The following is a 14,656-nucleotide window of genomic DNA, read 5'->3' as shown; positions in this document are numbered from 1 at the left end:
CTCTCAACATTCTTGATCACCTTCAACCGCAATTAAACATGACCTAGATACTGTTTTTTTAATCAAATCCGGAAAATCATGCTTGCATCATTGTCGATTCCATGATTTTATTAGATGTATCTTGTGTATTGTATGCTCAGCACATCAAAAAATTATATGTAATCCTACCATTTAAGACTTCCTTTTTTATTGCGTTATCTTGATCATCATGCCGATCATCATGTATTGCTAATGTATCAAAACAAAAAGCAATAATATCCACAACCATACACTACTTGGTTATTTCCATTTCATTTATGTCACCAAGGTCTACCATGATGAATCATATTTCTTCATTGATAGTGCTTATGATTGCCTATATGTATATGTTCTGAATCAATAATAGATTGTTTTTTTCAAACACATAGAAATTTGGAACAACATGCATCTCAGTAGGCGTTGGAGCCTACAGAGACATTTGCATATCCATATATTTGCTTATGCTTACAACCCAATATTTAGATAACATGCTTAAATTAGATGAATCTAGTAAAAATTACCCTTAAAATGCATGTCATGTATCTAGTATCCCAATGACTATATGTGCTCTTACTAGACAGCTCCGAGTGATTTGTTCAAGAGAAGTAAACCAGCCATGATGCCTTTCCTATAATATATTTGATTCAAATATTACAAAGTAGCTTTAAACGGTTGTGCCAAGTTTCCTATGCGAGGAGTGTGTAACAAGGTATGGTCTATTGATGTCTTTGATGCCATTTTCCACAACCATACCTAAAAAAAATCAAGAGCTTCCTTTGTATTATGTGTTTATTTTCATAAAAACCATATTTACCAACAATGTATCAGTGTACCATGTTTGACCAAAGAACTCCAAAGTTTCCTAATCATCTTCAACCTCAAATAAACATGACCTGTATAGTGTTTTGTTAGTAAAATTCACGCATTCATGATTGCGTTATTGACGATTCCATACTTTGATTAGATGTATCTTGTGTCTTGCATGCTCAGCACATCAAAAAATAATATGTGATCCTATCATACTATTCCTCATAATATTAGTAATAGAATAACCAGCATACAGTAGATCCTATTACCCATGTTGCGTTGTGAATACGGTGACATTTTTAAGTGACCTTTTTATTGCGTTATCTTGATCATCATGACAATCGTCATGTATTTGCTAATGTAGCGACCCAAAAGAAGCTACATCCACAACCATACCCTACCTAGTTATTTCTATTTCATTTATGTCACTAAGGCCTACCATGATGAATGATATTTAGTCTTAGGATTAATTCTGTACAATGATTGTAGGAATGAATCACCAACCCAATATACAATTTAACAAAAGAACCTCCCAAGCAGTAGGTACATGGGTAATCCACTGTTGGAATAGCCAAAAAAACTTTTCAAGATAAGATAGAGTCCCTACATGCATCAATCCAAACAAGACAACAATTCAGCTAGCCTTGGATGTGTTTTATGGGTATCAATGGACTATACCAGTTGTTATCCATGTGCATCTTACAAACTCTTTTCTAACTCACGAGTTTAGTCCATAGTATTCTTGTAAAAAGTGTTAGTTTTACCTCTTCTTCTGTTTTTCTAAAAAAACCAAAGTTTTTAGTAAAATAGTGTCATTTTGATTAGAAGGCCATCACCCTTCTAATCCAAGTGTCAGAATCCCACCTTTTTTTACTTTATATATTTTCATCAATTTTTATCAGCTATATGAAAGCTCTACAAAATGAAGTTTTATAAAAGGTTCCATTTATAGTTCTTATAAAGTATCACGCTAGTTTTTCTTGTTTGATTTTTTAATTACATATCCATCATGATAGATGTAATCCAAATCCTCCCAGATTAATCTCTTACCATAAATTTCTCTTCAAGCAGTTCAAGTAACAAAGAGCCCTGACCAGACTATGAAATTTTTCTAAAAAGATATAACATGCTTTAAAGTTCTATTACAACATCAATATTCAAAGCTATAAAGAGGAGCAACATCCACACAATAAGCATGCAGAAGAAGTATTGTATAACATATAAAGAAAAGACCAAGTATTGCAATAGCATGCACTTGGGCATAGCACCCTTAATAACGAGTGCGCAGTAGAAAGGAAGCCATCACTATCCATGTAGATGCCTATAGCGAATCAAGTTCAGTGCACAATGCATAACAAAAACTAGTGTGCAGTAGGAAAGGAAACTGTCACAACCCATGTAAATCCCTATAGCCAATCAATTTTAGTGTATAGTAGGGTCAAAAGACCCACCCATGTAAGTACCAGTGGCCGTCCCATGTATAAGGCCCAACAGGGTTTCTTTTTTTGATAGTGCTACAATCTTTATGACAAAACGACAATCAATCATGAGGTGTTATGCTGCTCAATAAGCCATGCAAGTAAGATCAACTGAGCACTATAATGCTAAAAAATCAACATCCAAATCTCTTAAGGGATCTAATGTTTGCTGTAGAGCAACCACCCCCAACAAAATGGTTTATTCAGAGATTTCATACCGTAACAATTGGTACCAAGTGTGAAAACCAGCTAAGAACAGTAATTCTATAGTATAAGAGCAACCCAAAGCGGAGAATTAACCTGAGAGACATGCATTGTTGCAAGCTCCATATTTCAAAGTAACACAGCTACGTTGTTTGTACTTAATGTAAGCAAAACAACAACCGAAGCTAAGTGAGGGGCAGAGATGCACCCTCACCTCTTTAAATAGAGGAAGGAGGATGGCCGTCAGGTCGATGTGATGAGCAGAGTGCGATGAATGGAGAGACCCCCCATAGCTAGCGCGAGGTCGCCTAAAGGCAGAATGAGAGCTATTACAAGGTGCCTAGTTCACGGCAAGTATTTTTAGAGGCAATAAACTGCCCGGGTTTTGTTAAAAACCACCTTGTCCCCTAGAAGGGTTAATACCCATGGTGGATCCCTCATGTGGTGAAAGTGGAATCCGATTAAGCTAGTGATCCTTTAGGTAATACAGTGTGTGTGTGTGCGCGCGCATGCACGTGCACATGCACGTGCATGCGTGTGTGTTTAGATGGGTGCAAGGCTTAATGCTACCGAGAGCGAGATGCAAAGTCCTCTTAAAGCCATAGTGTGATGTTTAGATTATGGTTTAGCCTATGGCTTCCAATCGGCACTGAGAGAGTGTGAGTGCTTTTCTCTATGTGTTCACAATCGAGCATGCAGAGTGACAGTGGTGTCTGAATGACCAAGAAATTAAATGAAGCTCCATTTATATAAGTTTACACGCATATCTAGCCATACAGTTAGGTTCGGTTTTGAATGCCTCGCATATGATGCAAGAGTTGTTATCCGGTTGGTTCTTCACCTCTAAATGAAGTAAGCTATTAACTAGCCACTTTAGTAGGTCAGGTTAATGGATTTAGCTATTTTTTTTGTGCTGGATAACAAAACCATACGTGTACCATATGAGGTTTGTAGATAATTCTTACTAGTGTGTTGGTTTGTCCAGAATGTTACTATATTTTTTTGCGAGATCCTCCCCTCTTCCATTCGATGTGACTATGCCATGTTTATTTATTTTTAATTGAGGAGATTCATCAGTAGATTTGGGTTCTCTGTGTGATACCTGGTTAGCTTTAAGGAAATCACAAAAATGCATATTACGAAACCACAATGAGTGAGTTCTTTTACTCAAAACATCCCCAGTACAAGCAATACATTCCAAAAAAGGTATAATTGCATCATGAGCTGCCTTTTGCCCAAAACAAACCTTGGTAGCATTGTGACATATTGTAGAATCCTCAGTATATGGGTTACCACCGTGTAATTTATTTGGTGTGGTATTGGGAGTGGCCCCTGTTGTATGTTTGGAAAATGAAACATACAATTTAAAAAACCTTACAAAAAAAGATATTGATTTCAAGGATATTTTATTAAATGTGTAGATTCTCATTGGGGGTAGTGAGAGAGTGAGGGTGTTTGACTGGTAATTGTGTGTGGTGTGTGTGTGTGTGTGTGTGTGTGTGTGTGTGTGTGTGTGTGTGTGTGTGTGTGTGTGTGTGTAGCTGTTTTAGCATAAATAATAAGATATAATTGAACTTTTACATACAAAAGATAGTTGGCTCCAAAGAAAGGAAAATGATTAGTACAAAAACAAATCAGTCTTAGAATTATCTTTGTACAATTTTTATACGAATGAAGACTCATTCCAATATACAAATATCAAAAGTACTTCCCTTGCAGTAGGTGTATGTGTAATCATGTGTGGACAATTGCTTAAAGCCAAAAAAACTTTCCAATGTAAGATAGAGTCCTTACCTACATCCATCCAAACAAGACAACATATATGTTAGCCTTGGATGTGTTTTACAGGTATCAATGGACTATACCAGTTGTTATCCATGTCCATCTTACATCGTTTTTTTTAATACTTTCAAGCTTAGTCCAAAGTATTTATATTTAAAAGGTGTTTCATTGTCCCAAAGTTTAGTTTTTAGCATGAATACTATTTTGATTAGAAGTCCATAACCCCTTCTAATCCAAGTGACTCATGCCCCCATCATTCTTATCAGTCTTTTTTACTTTACAAGATCAGTGAAGCTCCATATCCACTTGCTCTCTCTATTTATTTATTTTTAAGTTAAGCCATAAAGTAAAGAAGACTAAAAAAAAATTATTTCGTAGTTCAAGAATATCAAATTAGCTTTTGTTTGTTTTTAAGGATAGATATAGTTTACACCCATTCGGGTTTATGGAATCCAACCTTCCCAAGTTTGTATGTTTGCAGAGAATCATTACTATAGACGTGGTATCAACACCGAATTCCAAATAATGGAGTAAAAAGGAATAGATGACTTTATGGGCTTTTTACCAACTACATTCAACCAAGTGAATGCAAAAAATGTATAGTCTCACCTCATCAAAAAATAGCCAGTAACAAACACGTCTAGCAACAGTATGCAGTCGGGCCATCCCCAAAAAGATCCCCAAATAAATATAATCCAAAAAAATCCGTATGCAGCTAGGCAAAAAACCCCCAAATTTTCATTTATCCAGTAATCCACACGACTAGTGTCAAGTTTAGAGAGCACGACTAGTACCATTAGCAAGTCAAAACACTAGTAAACACTAGGGTAAACCACCCTTATCCCAAAAGATTTTCTTGAATAGTATGCACCTGTAGTTTGTCATATGATCATGCATAGATTTAACGAAGTATTGTACTGACAAGCGAGGCGACATCAATCCCTTATAATGTTTCAAATTTTTTAAACAAACCAATGAATAGTTAATGCACAGAGCATCCAAAAAACCAGTAGCAAGATCATAGCATTTCCCCAAGAGTGTTTAAAACACTCAACCAATACCACCTAATGTCAAGCATAGCCAACCCACATAGTGGGCCTTACCAGGCTAAGCAACGATGAACAACATGTTATAGGAAATAAGACATAGCTAAATAGATAATTTAGTAGATTACTTAATGGAGAGAGACAAATTTTCTCACACAAGGTTATGGAGTAGAGAGAGAGAGAGAGAGTACACACTATATATGTGGTTCACCTAATGTGGGCTACGTCCACTGGAAAGCAGCCACTCAATGGCTTTAGTACTTCAAAACAAGAAGTAGTTTACAAAAGGATTATACCCTTAGTAGAGCTCCCACCTTGCTTCACTCTCACTACCTCACACCCACCTTGTTGCATCAACTTCACACTCTAAAATGTGTGTAGAAATGGCCTCCTTTTATAGGCCAAAAGGGCTGCCCTCTCTCATGAGAGGCAGCCATGTGTAGCTACCCTTGTGTAGATAAGTCCAAATCGGACTCTCCAATCCACCCAGAGGTGGCCTCCCTTGAGAAGACAAGTACTCCTTTGAAATCATCCATCGGCCATTGAATTCAGCCACCAACCACCACCGGCCATTGAGTTCCGACCATAGCCCCATTGACTACCGGGACACCGGCCAAACGACCGCCAAACGACCGGTCACTTTTCGACCACTTTCCGACCGCAATCCGGCCATAATATTCCGGTGAAAAGGAATATTCCGGTGAGTTATTTTTCTTTGCGCACGATGGATTCTCCTCATAATGGGGGCCTTACAAATGTGCGTTTTTAACACAAAAAATTACAAGGGGTAAATCAAGCTCATACTTAACAATCTCCCACTTGGGGATTGACCTCCAAACCAAAATTGTGACTGCTTTCCATCCTGACTTCTCCTTGAATGCTGATTGAAGATGAGCAAAAGCTCAACTTCTCTTTGTTGACCGCCTTTGTAAACATGTCTACACGATTTTCACTTGTATGCACCTTTCCTAGCTTTAGTTGTCCTTCTTCCAAACGAGTGCGTATGAAGTGATATCTCACCTCAATGTGCTTTGTCCTTGAATGAAAGGCTGAGTTCTTTGCAAGATGGATAGCACCTTGGCTATCACTCTACAAGACACGATTTTCTTGTTTGAATCCAAGCTCTTCTAAGAATTTGTGAAGCCACAAAATTTCTTTGCTTGCCTCTGTCATTTCGACATACTCTACCTCCGTGGTAGAAAGTGAGACCACTCTCTACAACTTTGAAGCCCAGCTTACTGCTGTGTCTCCAACCGTGAAAACATAGCTAGTAGTGCTCCTTTGAGTATCTTTGTCACCTGCCACATCTGCATCAGCATACCCTTCAAGAAAATTATCAGCTCCTCCAAAATACAAAGCATTTTTTGTTGTCCCTTTTAAATACCTAAGTATCCACTTCATAGCTTGCCAATGCTCTTTACCTAGGTTGTCCATGAACCTACTCACAACTGCTACTGCATGTGCAATATCTGGCCTTATCCAGACCATAGCATACATTAGAGAACCTACCGCTGCAGCATATGGAACTTTAGACATATAGGCTATCTCCTCTTGTGTCTTTGGACACATATTCTTGGTTAGTTTAAAGTGACCAGCCAAAGGTGTAGAAATCGTTTTTGCATTTTGCATTGCAAACCATTCTAGTACCTTCTTGATGTAATCCTCTTGAGATAGCTTTATTGTGTTCTTCATCCTATCCCTTGATATTTTCATACCAAGTATCCTCTTTGCAGCACCTAAATCTTTCATTGAAAAATATTTAGACAGCTTCTCTTTTAGGTCTTTGGTGTCGTGCATGTTAGCACTTGCAATCAGCATGTCATCAACATACAACATTAGGATGATAAACTTCCCATCTCTCAAATTCTTTGTGTAGAGTAGTGATCCGAGTTGCATCTTGTGAATCCATGATCCAACATCCATCAATCAAACTTCAAGTACCATTGTATTGATGCTTGCTTTAAACCATACAAGCTCTTCTTTAATCTGCAAACCATTTTCTCTTTACATTTTACTTCATACCCCTTTGGTTGAAGCATGTAGATTTCCTCCTCTAAGTCACCTGTGAGGGAATGCCGGTTTTACATCCATTTTCTCGAGATTTAAATCATGAGTAGCCACAAGGCTTAAGACAAGCCTAATTGAGTTCATTTTTACAACGGGAGAAAATATTCCATTGAAGTCAATACCTTTCTTTTGAGAAAACCCTTTTACCACAAGCCTAGACTTGTACCTTTTCTTCCCACCTTCTTCTTCCTTAAGCTTGTACACCCATTTTTTTTTAAGTGCCCACTTACCTTTAGGCAACTCAACCAACTCCCATGTTTGGTTTTGATGTAGTGAGTCCATCTCCAATTGCATGCTCTTCATCCATTCTTCTTTGGATTTGTGATGCATAGCTTCTTCGTATGATTCTGGCTCTCTAGAGTCCAAGATCAAGAGATAGTTGAAGGAAGGAACAAAATTTTTGGAGGTCTACTTGCTCTTGTAGATCTTTGGGGAATAGGTTGAGGCTCCTCATTTGGTTGACATTGTTGCACATTGTCACCGTTTGCACTCCTTGAGTTTTTACTGTCCTCAAGATCCATGTACTCATCACATGTTTCTTTTTTTTGTTTTCTTTCCAAGTAATCTTTGTACATATTTTGTTTATTGAAATTTACATCCCTACTTCTAAAGATTTTACCATCTTCAGGATTCCATAGGCGAGACCCAAAGTCACCTTCTCCATAGCCAATGAAGAAACACTTTTTGGACTTTGCATCTAGCTTTGACCTTAGGCTTCTATATATGTGCATGAAATCCTCGCACCCAAACACTTTGAGAAATGAATAGTTCACTGTTTTACTTGTCCACGCCTCCTCTGGAACTCCCCCATCCAATGGAGTTGAGGGTGACCGATTGATTAAGTACACATACGTACTTACTGCTTCCGGCCAAAGATCAAGCGGTAGGACTGCATGTAGCCACATGCTTCGTGCTCGCTCCATGATTGTTCTGTTCATCCTTTCCAAAATCCCATTTGGTTGAGGTGTTCTAAGGGTTGTCCTTTGCCTCCAAATACCATTGCTAGCACAAAAGCTTTCAAAATCTTGGCTGAAATATTCACCTCCATTCTCGGATTTGAGGCACTTAATCTTGGTACCTGCTTCATTCTCCACAAAGGCTTTCCACCTTTGAAATATGGAAAACACATCAGACTTATTCTTCATGACATAAACCCATGTTTTTCTACTCTCATCGTCTATGAATGTTAGATAGTACAATGAGCCACCAAGTGATGGTGTACTTGCAGGACCCCAAACATCAGAATGAACCATCTCAAGTTTTTTATTTTGTCTTTCATTTCCTTATTTTAAAATTTTACTCTCTTTTGTGTACCATAAACACAATCTTCACAAAACTCTAAGTCCACTTCTTTCAAACTTGGTAGAAGCTTCTTTGTTTGAAGGATTGGCATTCCTTTTCCACTCATATGCCCAAGCCGATAGTGCCACACCGCACTGTCAACGTCGATAGCTATTGCACAAGTTGAAGATTGCGTGCTCATAGTACACAAGTAAAATGTACTGACCTTTTCTCCCTTGGAAACCACCAAAGATCCCTTTGAGATATTCCACCATTTGCTTCCGAATGCAATGGTGTGACTGACCTTCATCGTCCACTTGTCTTGTAGAGATCAAATTTTTGCTAAGAGAAGGAACATGCCTAACATCTTTAAGATTCCATTCATTTTCGTTCGCAGTTTTGACACAAACTGTACCTTTGCCAACAATTTCACAAGCTTCATCATCTCCCAAGTATACATACCCAAAATTACCTTTGGTGTAATCTTGGAAATGTTGCTTGTGTGGTGTCGCATGGAATGAAGCCCCAGAATCTACTATCCAAGCATTAGACACATTGTCTAATGAGAGAATTACAACATCTTGCTCTAATTTACCTGCTACATTGGCCTCTGATGTTGGCTTGTTGTCTTGAGACTCCGACTCCTTCTTCTTCTTCTTGGACCAGCAATCCTTCTTGACGTTTCCCTTCTTGCTGCAGTTCCAACATTCAAGAACTGACTTTGTGCGTGACTTGCTCCGCCTTGAGAGATCACGACCCTTTTGGTTTTTGAACCTCTCCTTAGGCCTTCCTCTGGTTTCCAGCAACAATGGAGCACTTGATGATTCTCCTGTGCTTCTCCTTTGCATTTCCTCGCTTAAGAGTATTTGTGCCAGAGATAGAGTTACTTACAGCCATCACAAGGTTGTCCCAACTATCCGATAGAGATGATAGTATAAGAAGAGCTTGCACTTCGTCATTGAAATTTATTTTCACCGATTGAAGTTGACTTATGTTTGTGTTAAAGTCATTTAGGTGTTCTACAACTGAACCATTTTTTGCCATCTTAAGATTGAACAAGCGCTTCATGAGAAATACCTTACTGGATGCTGATGGTTTCTCGTAGAAGTCATCAAGTGACTTCATCAAGTCCTCCGTGGTCTTCCTCTCCAAATGTTGAAGGCTACCATTGATGCCAAGATTAACCGGATTGTTCCCACTGCCTTTAGATCAAGGACAATCCATGCTTTATCTTCCATCGTTGCGAGCTTCTTTGCAAGACCGCCTAGTGGAAAATAGATGTCCTTTTGGTAGAGATAGTCTTCAATCTGCATCTTCCAATGTTGGTAGTTTTTGCCATTGAACTTTTCAATCTTGAGCTTCCCTTCCTACACCAAAACTTCCATTCAATTCAAGGAATCCTTTCCTTGAGATAATTTAGCTCCTACGAGCAAACCTTGCTCTGATACCAGTTGCTAGGAAATAAGACGTAGCTAAATAGATAATTGAGTAGATTACTTAATGGAGAGAGACAGATTTTCTCACACGAGATTATAGAGTAGAGAGAGAGAGAGAGAGAGAGATAATACACACGATATACGTGGTTCACCCAATGTGGGCTATGTCCACACGAAAGTAGCCACTCAATGGCTTTAGTATTTCAAAACAAGAAGTAGTTTACAAAGGGATTATACCCTTACTAGAGCTCCCACCTTGCCTCACTCTCACCACCTCACACCCACCTTGTTGCATCAACTTAACACTTTAAAATGTGCGTAGAAATGGCCTCCTTTTATAGGCCAAAAGGGCTACCCTCTCTCATGAGAGACAGCCATGTGTAGCCGCCCTTGTGTAGATAAGTCCAAATCGGACCCTCCAACCCACCCATGTGTGGCCGCCCTTGAGAATACAAGTCCTCCTTTGAAATCGTCCACCGGCCATTGAATTTGGCCATTAGCCACCGATCATTCACTTTCGACCACTGGTCACCGGCCATTGACTACTAGCCACCACCGGCCAACCGGCCAAACGACCCGGCCGATTTTTGACCACTTTTCGACCGCCGTCCGGCCATAATATTTTGGCAAAAAGGAATATTCCGGTGAGTTGTTTTTCTTCATGCACGATGGCTTCTCTTCATAATGGGGGCCTTACAAATGTGCATTTTTAACACAAAAAGTTACAAGGGGTAAATCAGGCTCCGTACTTAACACAACATTCCTCAGTAGTCTCACTTACTCTCAAGCAAATCCAACCACACAGTGGTCCTTACCAACCATCCACCAATTTCTCATATACTGCCAAGTATAGCCAACCCAAACATTGGGTCTTACCAAGATTTAAGCGATAGTGAGTACCATATCTTTAACATTATCCCAAGCAAAAAAAGAAATAAATGAAACCCTTAATATCAAGCTTAGTCGCCAACCTGTGTCAATTGAGTTGCAAGCTCCATGTTTGGTGCAATAGAGATTAAACACACAGTCCTCACACTTTAGGCAAGTAGAACGCACACACGGCTAAGTGAGGGGCAGAATTCACCCTCACCTCTTTAAATAGAAGAAGGAAGGCCACCATCACTCATGGCATGTAGCGTACAGAGAGTACTGAGTAGAGTGAGCTCCTCCTGGGGACCCGAGAATGAGTAGCCACACCTGTGATGTGGTACGGCACAGCATAACCACCATAGTGCACGGAAGGGTTAGTGAGGCCAATAAGTAAATTTTAACCATGTTTTTTTCCAGCTAAGGGTTTTGCAACAATCGTGACTTTATAAGGTTTCTATCCCATAAACCCATTCAGTGTAACTAGGAAAAAGTGTAGGGCTATATAAAGCCAAAATGTCAACATTTTATGGTTTAGTATAGCTTTTTTAATATGCTGAAAACCTGAAGGCAAGTAACAAAAAGTGTGTGTGTGTGTGTGTGTGTGTGTGTGGCTCTCCCCCATCTTGGAGAAGAGATCCACTTGAAGGGAAATAGGCCACCAAGTGGACCTATTCCCCACCAATATGTCAGCAAGATTAAATACATCTATATACATCTATTTTGATTCCAGGGAACTGGTTGTGTTTCAAAAAATGTACAATGTGATTTATCAACATGTTTTTTTTAAAACCGTTTTTATTGAATAAGTCAATGAGCTTTAGTATATCAATGTAGGCATGAGATGTGTGCGATGCATTGATGTGATAGGAAGAATTTGCAAAACGCAAACCTTAGATTGATTTTGGCATGTATGAAGGAGACTTTTTGATAGGGCAGATGCTCCTTCTTTCAAAATGTGCAAGTGGTATATTGGCCAATAAAGGGTCTCAAAAGTTGAATTTGTGTTGAGAGATATGTTGTAGAATATGGTTTAAACGTGGGCTTGATATTGATAATATCAAGTGGGTAAATGGTAAATGGGTCCTCTTCAGAGAGAGGGTTATTGTGGTTAAGGCAATTAAGAACAAAGCGATTGTTAATAAGCAAAAGGTCATCCATGAATCTCCATGAGTACAAAAATGCAGCCAACATATCCATTTTCCCTAGTCAAGAAAGTTTGCATATAAATGCAATTTCCAACCATGCTAAATATAGGTTACACCACAATGGTGAGCATGAGTATCCCATTGGAATGCCTTGGCCCTAGTTAAAGATATTTTGTCCGAGTCTTGATAGACAATTTTCTAGTAGAAATTTATTTACAGTACAAAAAAGTTCAAAGGAGAATTTTACATCTCTTTATGTATTTGTGAGGGGCACTTTGTTTCTAGATTTTTTGAGCCCTTTATATCCCAGTTGGCAAACAAGTTTGACAAGCCATTCCAGTGTATCCATAAGACTATTCTCTCCATAATGTGGTATGGTTTCGTAACATGCTTTTATGTCAAATGTATATGTACAAAAAATATTGTAAGGTAGATTAATCAAAAATTGTATTGATTATTTATAATCTAGTAACAACTTGTTGAGGTTTTTTAAATTTTTTTTATCTTCTTATGATAAACTTCTGCATAATCAATCAATCCCAAGTTTAAACCCGTAATAGCAAAGGCCAAGGATTGGCCATGGGTGAAACACACAACTGTGGGCATTGGTAATCCACCAAAAAAAATTTATATGGATTTTAAAGTTACCCATGAGGTAAGGTAAGGTAGGTTTCGCAGGTTCAAGTATGCAAAATTTTTTGAAAAGTTCATGACCTTGGAGATTATATATTCTTCAGTGTCTGAAGAGGGTTGAACTCAATCGAATTGTTTCGTATTTGAATTGCCATTTTGCCAAGGTTTTTACAGATGAACACAGGAGTTTGACTTGATTTATCCAGACCACAAATAAAAAGGTTGTGTAACAAGAAGGTTATCTCATCCAAAATAACCTCGTCTAGAAACCAAGACTCTTGGTTGACTATATGGTTGGAAAAGAGGTAAGTAATTTTTTCTTGAAATTTAGATCGGATGAAAGTATGATGTCAGGTATTTTTGTGATAGCAATAATTTTTCACACCTTTTCCCATGATAACTTAAATTCTTTAGTAGTTTTCACCCAATCAAGAGGTAGTTGTGCTACATGACAAAGACCTTTGCCAACAAACTCCAGTAGTTTTGGATGATGGGTAATTTTGGGGTCTGTAGTCAATATGTGACTACCAAATGTTTTAAATTCTACAAGAAAGGATGTGAATTGTTTATGAGTAACACAACATCATACGTTAGATGTATCAAAAGGAGTAGCAAAGTGGACCAAGGTTTATACATAATTGTTTCCAAATTCTTTGTAAATTTTCATCCAAATTAAATCTTGAAATATGCCAAAGTTCAAGGAATGGAGAAATGCACTAACATTTACAACTGATGGCGATGAATGAAATCCATAAGTTTATTATGGAATGTTAAGTGAATGTATCTACCATCAATTTTTTTGTTACGGCCAAGATGTTTCAAACCATTGACTCTATGTAAAAGACACCTTACCTTGTCACTGCTGGAGCTGAATTCCAAATTTTTTGGGTTATCTCCAATATCATCAGATCTCAGGGGGTTCACTATGTGCAAAACTACCATATCATGTGCGTTCAAGACATGTTTGTAAAACCCCTTATCTGTGAATTTTGTTAAGAATACAATGTACCCTTTTCTTTTTAGATCTGTAAGTTTTTTTCAAATTTGAAAAAATAATGCCCTTCTGTATATATATTTATGCAAGTTTGAGGAACTTTAAATACCCTTCTGTTGAACTCACGTGATAGGTTACATTTTTATTAGGTGACCTACCCAAGCGTCAGATCCTTGAGATATCCGAGGTTTTTTGGTTACAGCAGATGAAGATCACCCAGGTGTATTCGTGATTCGCTTCATTGGTTCTTTACCCTTAGATGGCCTCAAAAGTGAATCAATGGTGGTGGCGATTGCATTATTGACGATTCCATACTTCAATTAGATGTATCTTGTGTATTGCATGCTCAGCACATCAAAAAATAATATGTGATCCTATCATACTATTTTGCGCAATATTAATAATAGAATAAACAATGTACAACAGAGCCTATTACGCATGTTGTGGTGTGAATACGGTCACATTTTTAAGTGATAAGATTTCCCTTCTATTGTGTTATCTTGATCATCATGACAATTGTCATGTATTTGCTAATGTAGCGACCCAAAAGAAGTTACATGCACAACCATACCCTACCTGGTTATTGCTGTTTCATTTATGAATGTATGTTGGAGAGTTATTGAGAGATGGATTTTACTTGGACTCGTGAGTTCCCTGTGATGACTGAATGGGGAACCAAATGTGTGTGTGTGTGTGTGTGTGTGTGTGTAAGAATGATTTATCTAACAATAGTTTGATTTCACAAACTATTGAACCATACAATGGAGCTAGAGACCAGCCAAAGTGTACGTAAATAACCAAACCTTATGTATACATTAAATAATAGGTAGATAAGTTAAGATTACAATTGACATTGATACTGACATATAGTGTATTACATGTTATTATCAAAGAA

The sequence above is a fragment of the Adiantum capillus-veneris genome, chromosome 17 (genome assembly GCF_014529385.1).
Source record: "Adiantum capillus-veneris isolate H3 chromosome 17, ASM1452938v2, whole genome shotgun sequence".
Taxonomy (NCBI): domain Eukaryota; kingdom Viridiplantae; phylum Streptophyta; class Polypodiopsida; order Polypodiales; family Pteridaceae; genus Adiantum; species Adiantum capillus-veneris.
Note: the sequence above shows the minus strand (reverse complement) of the source record.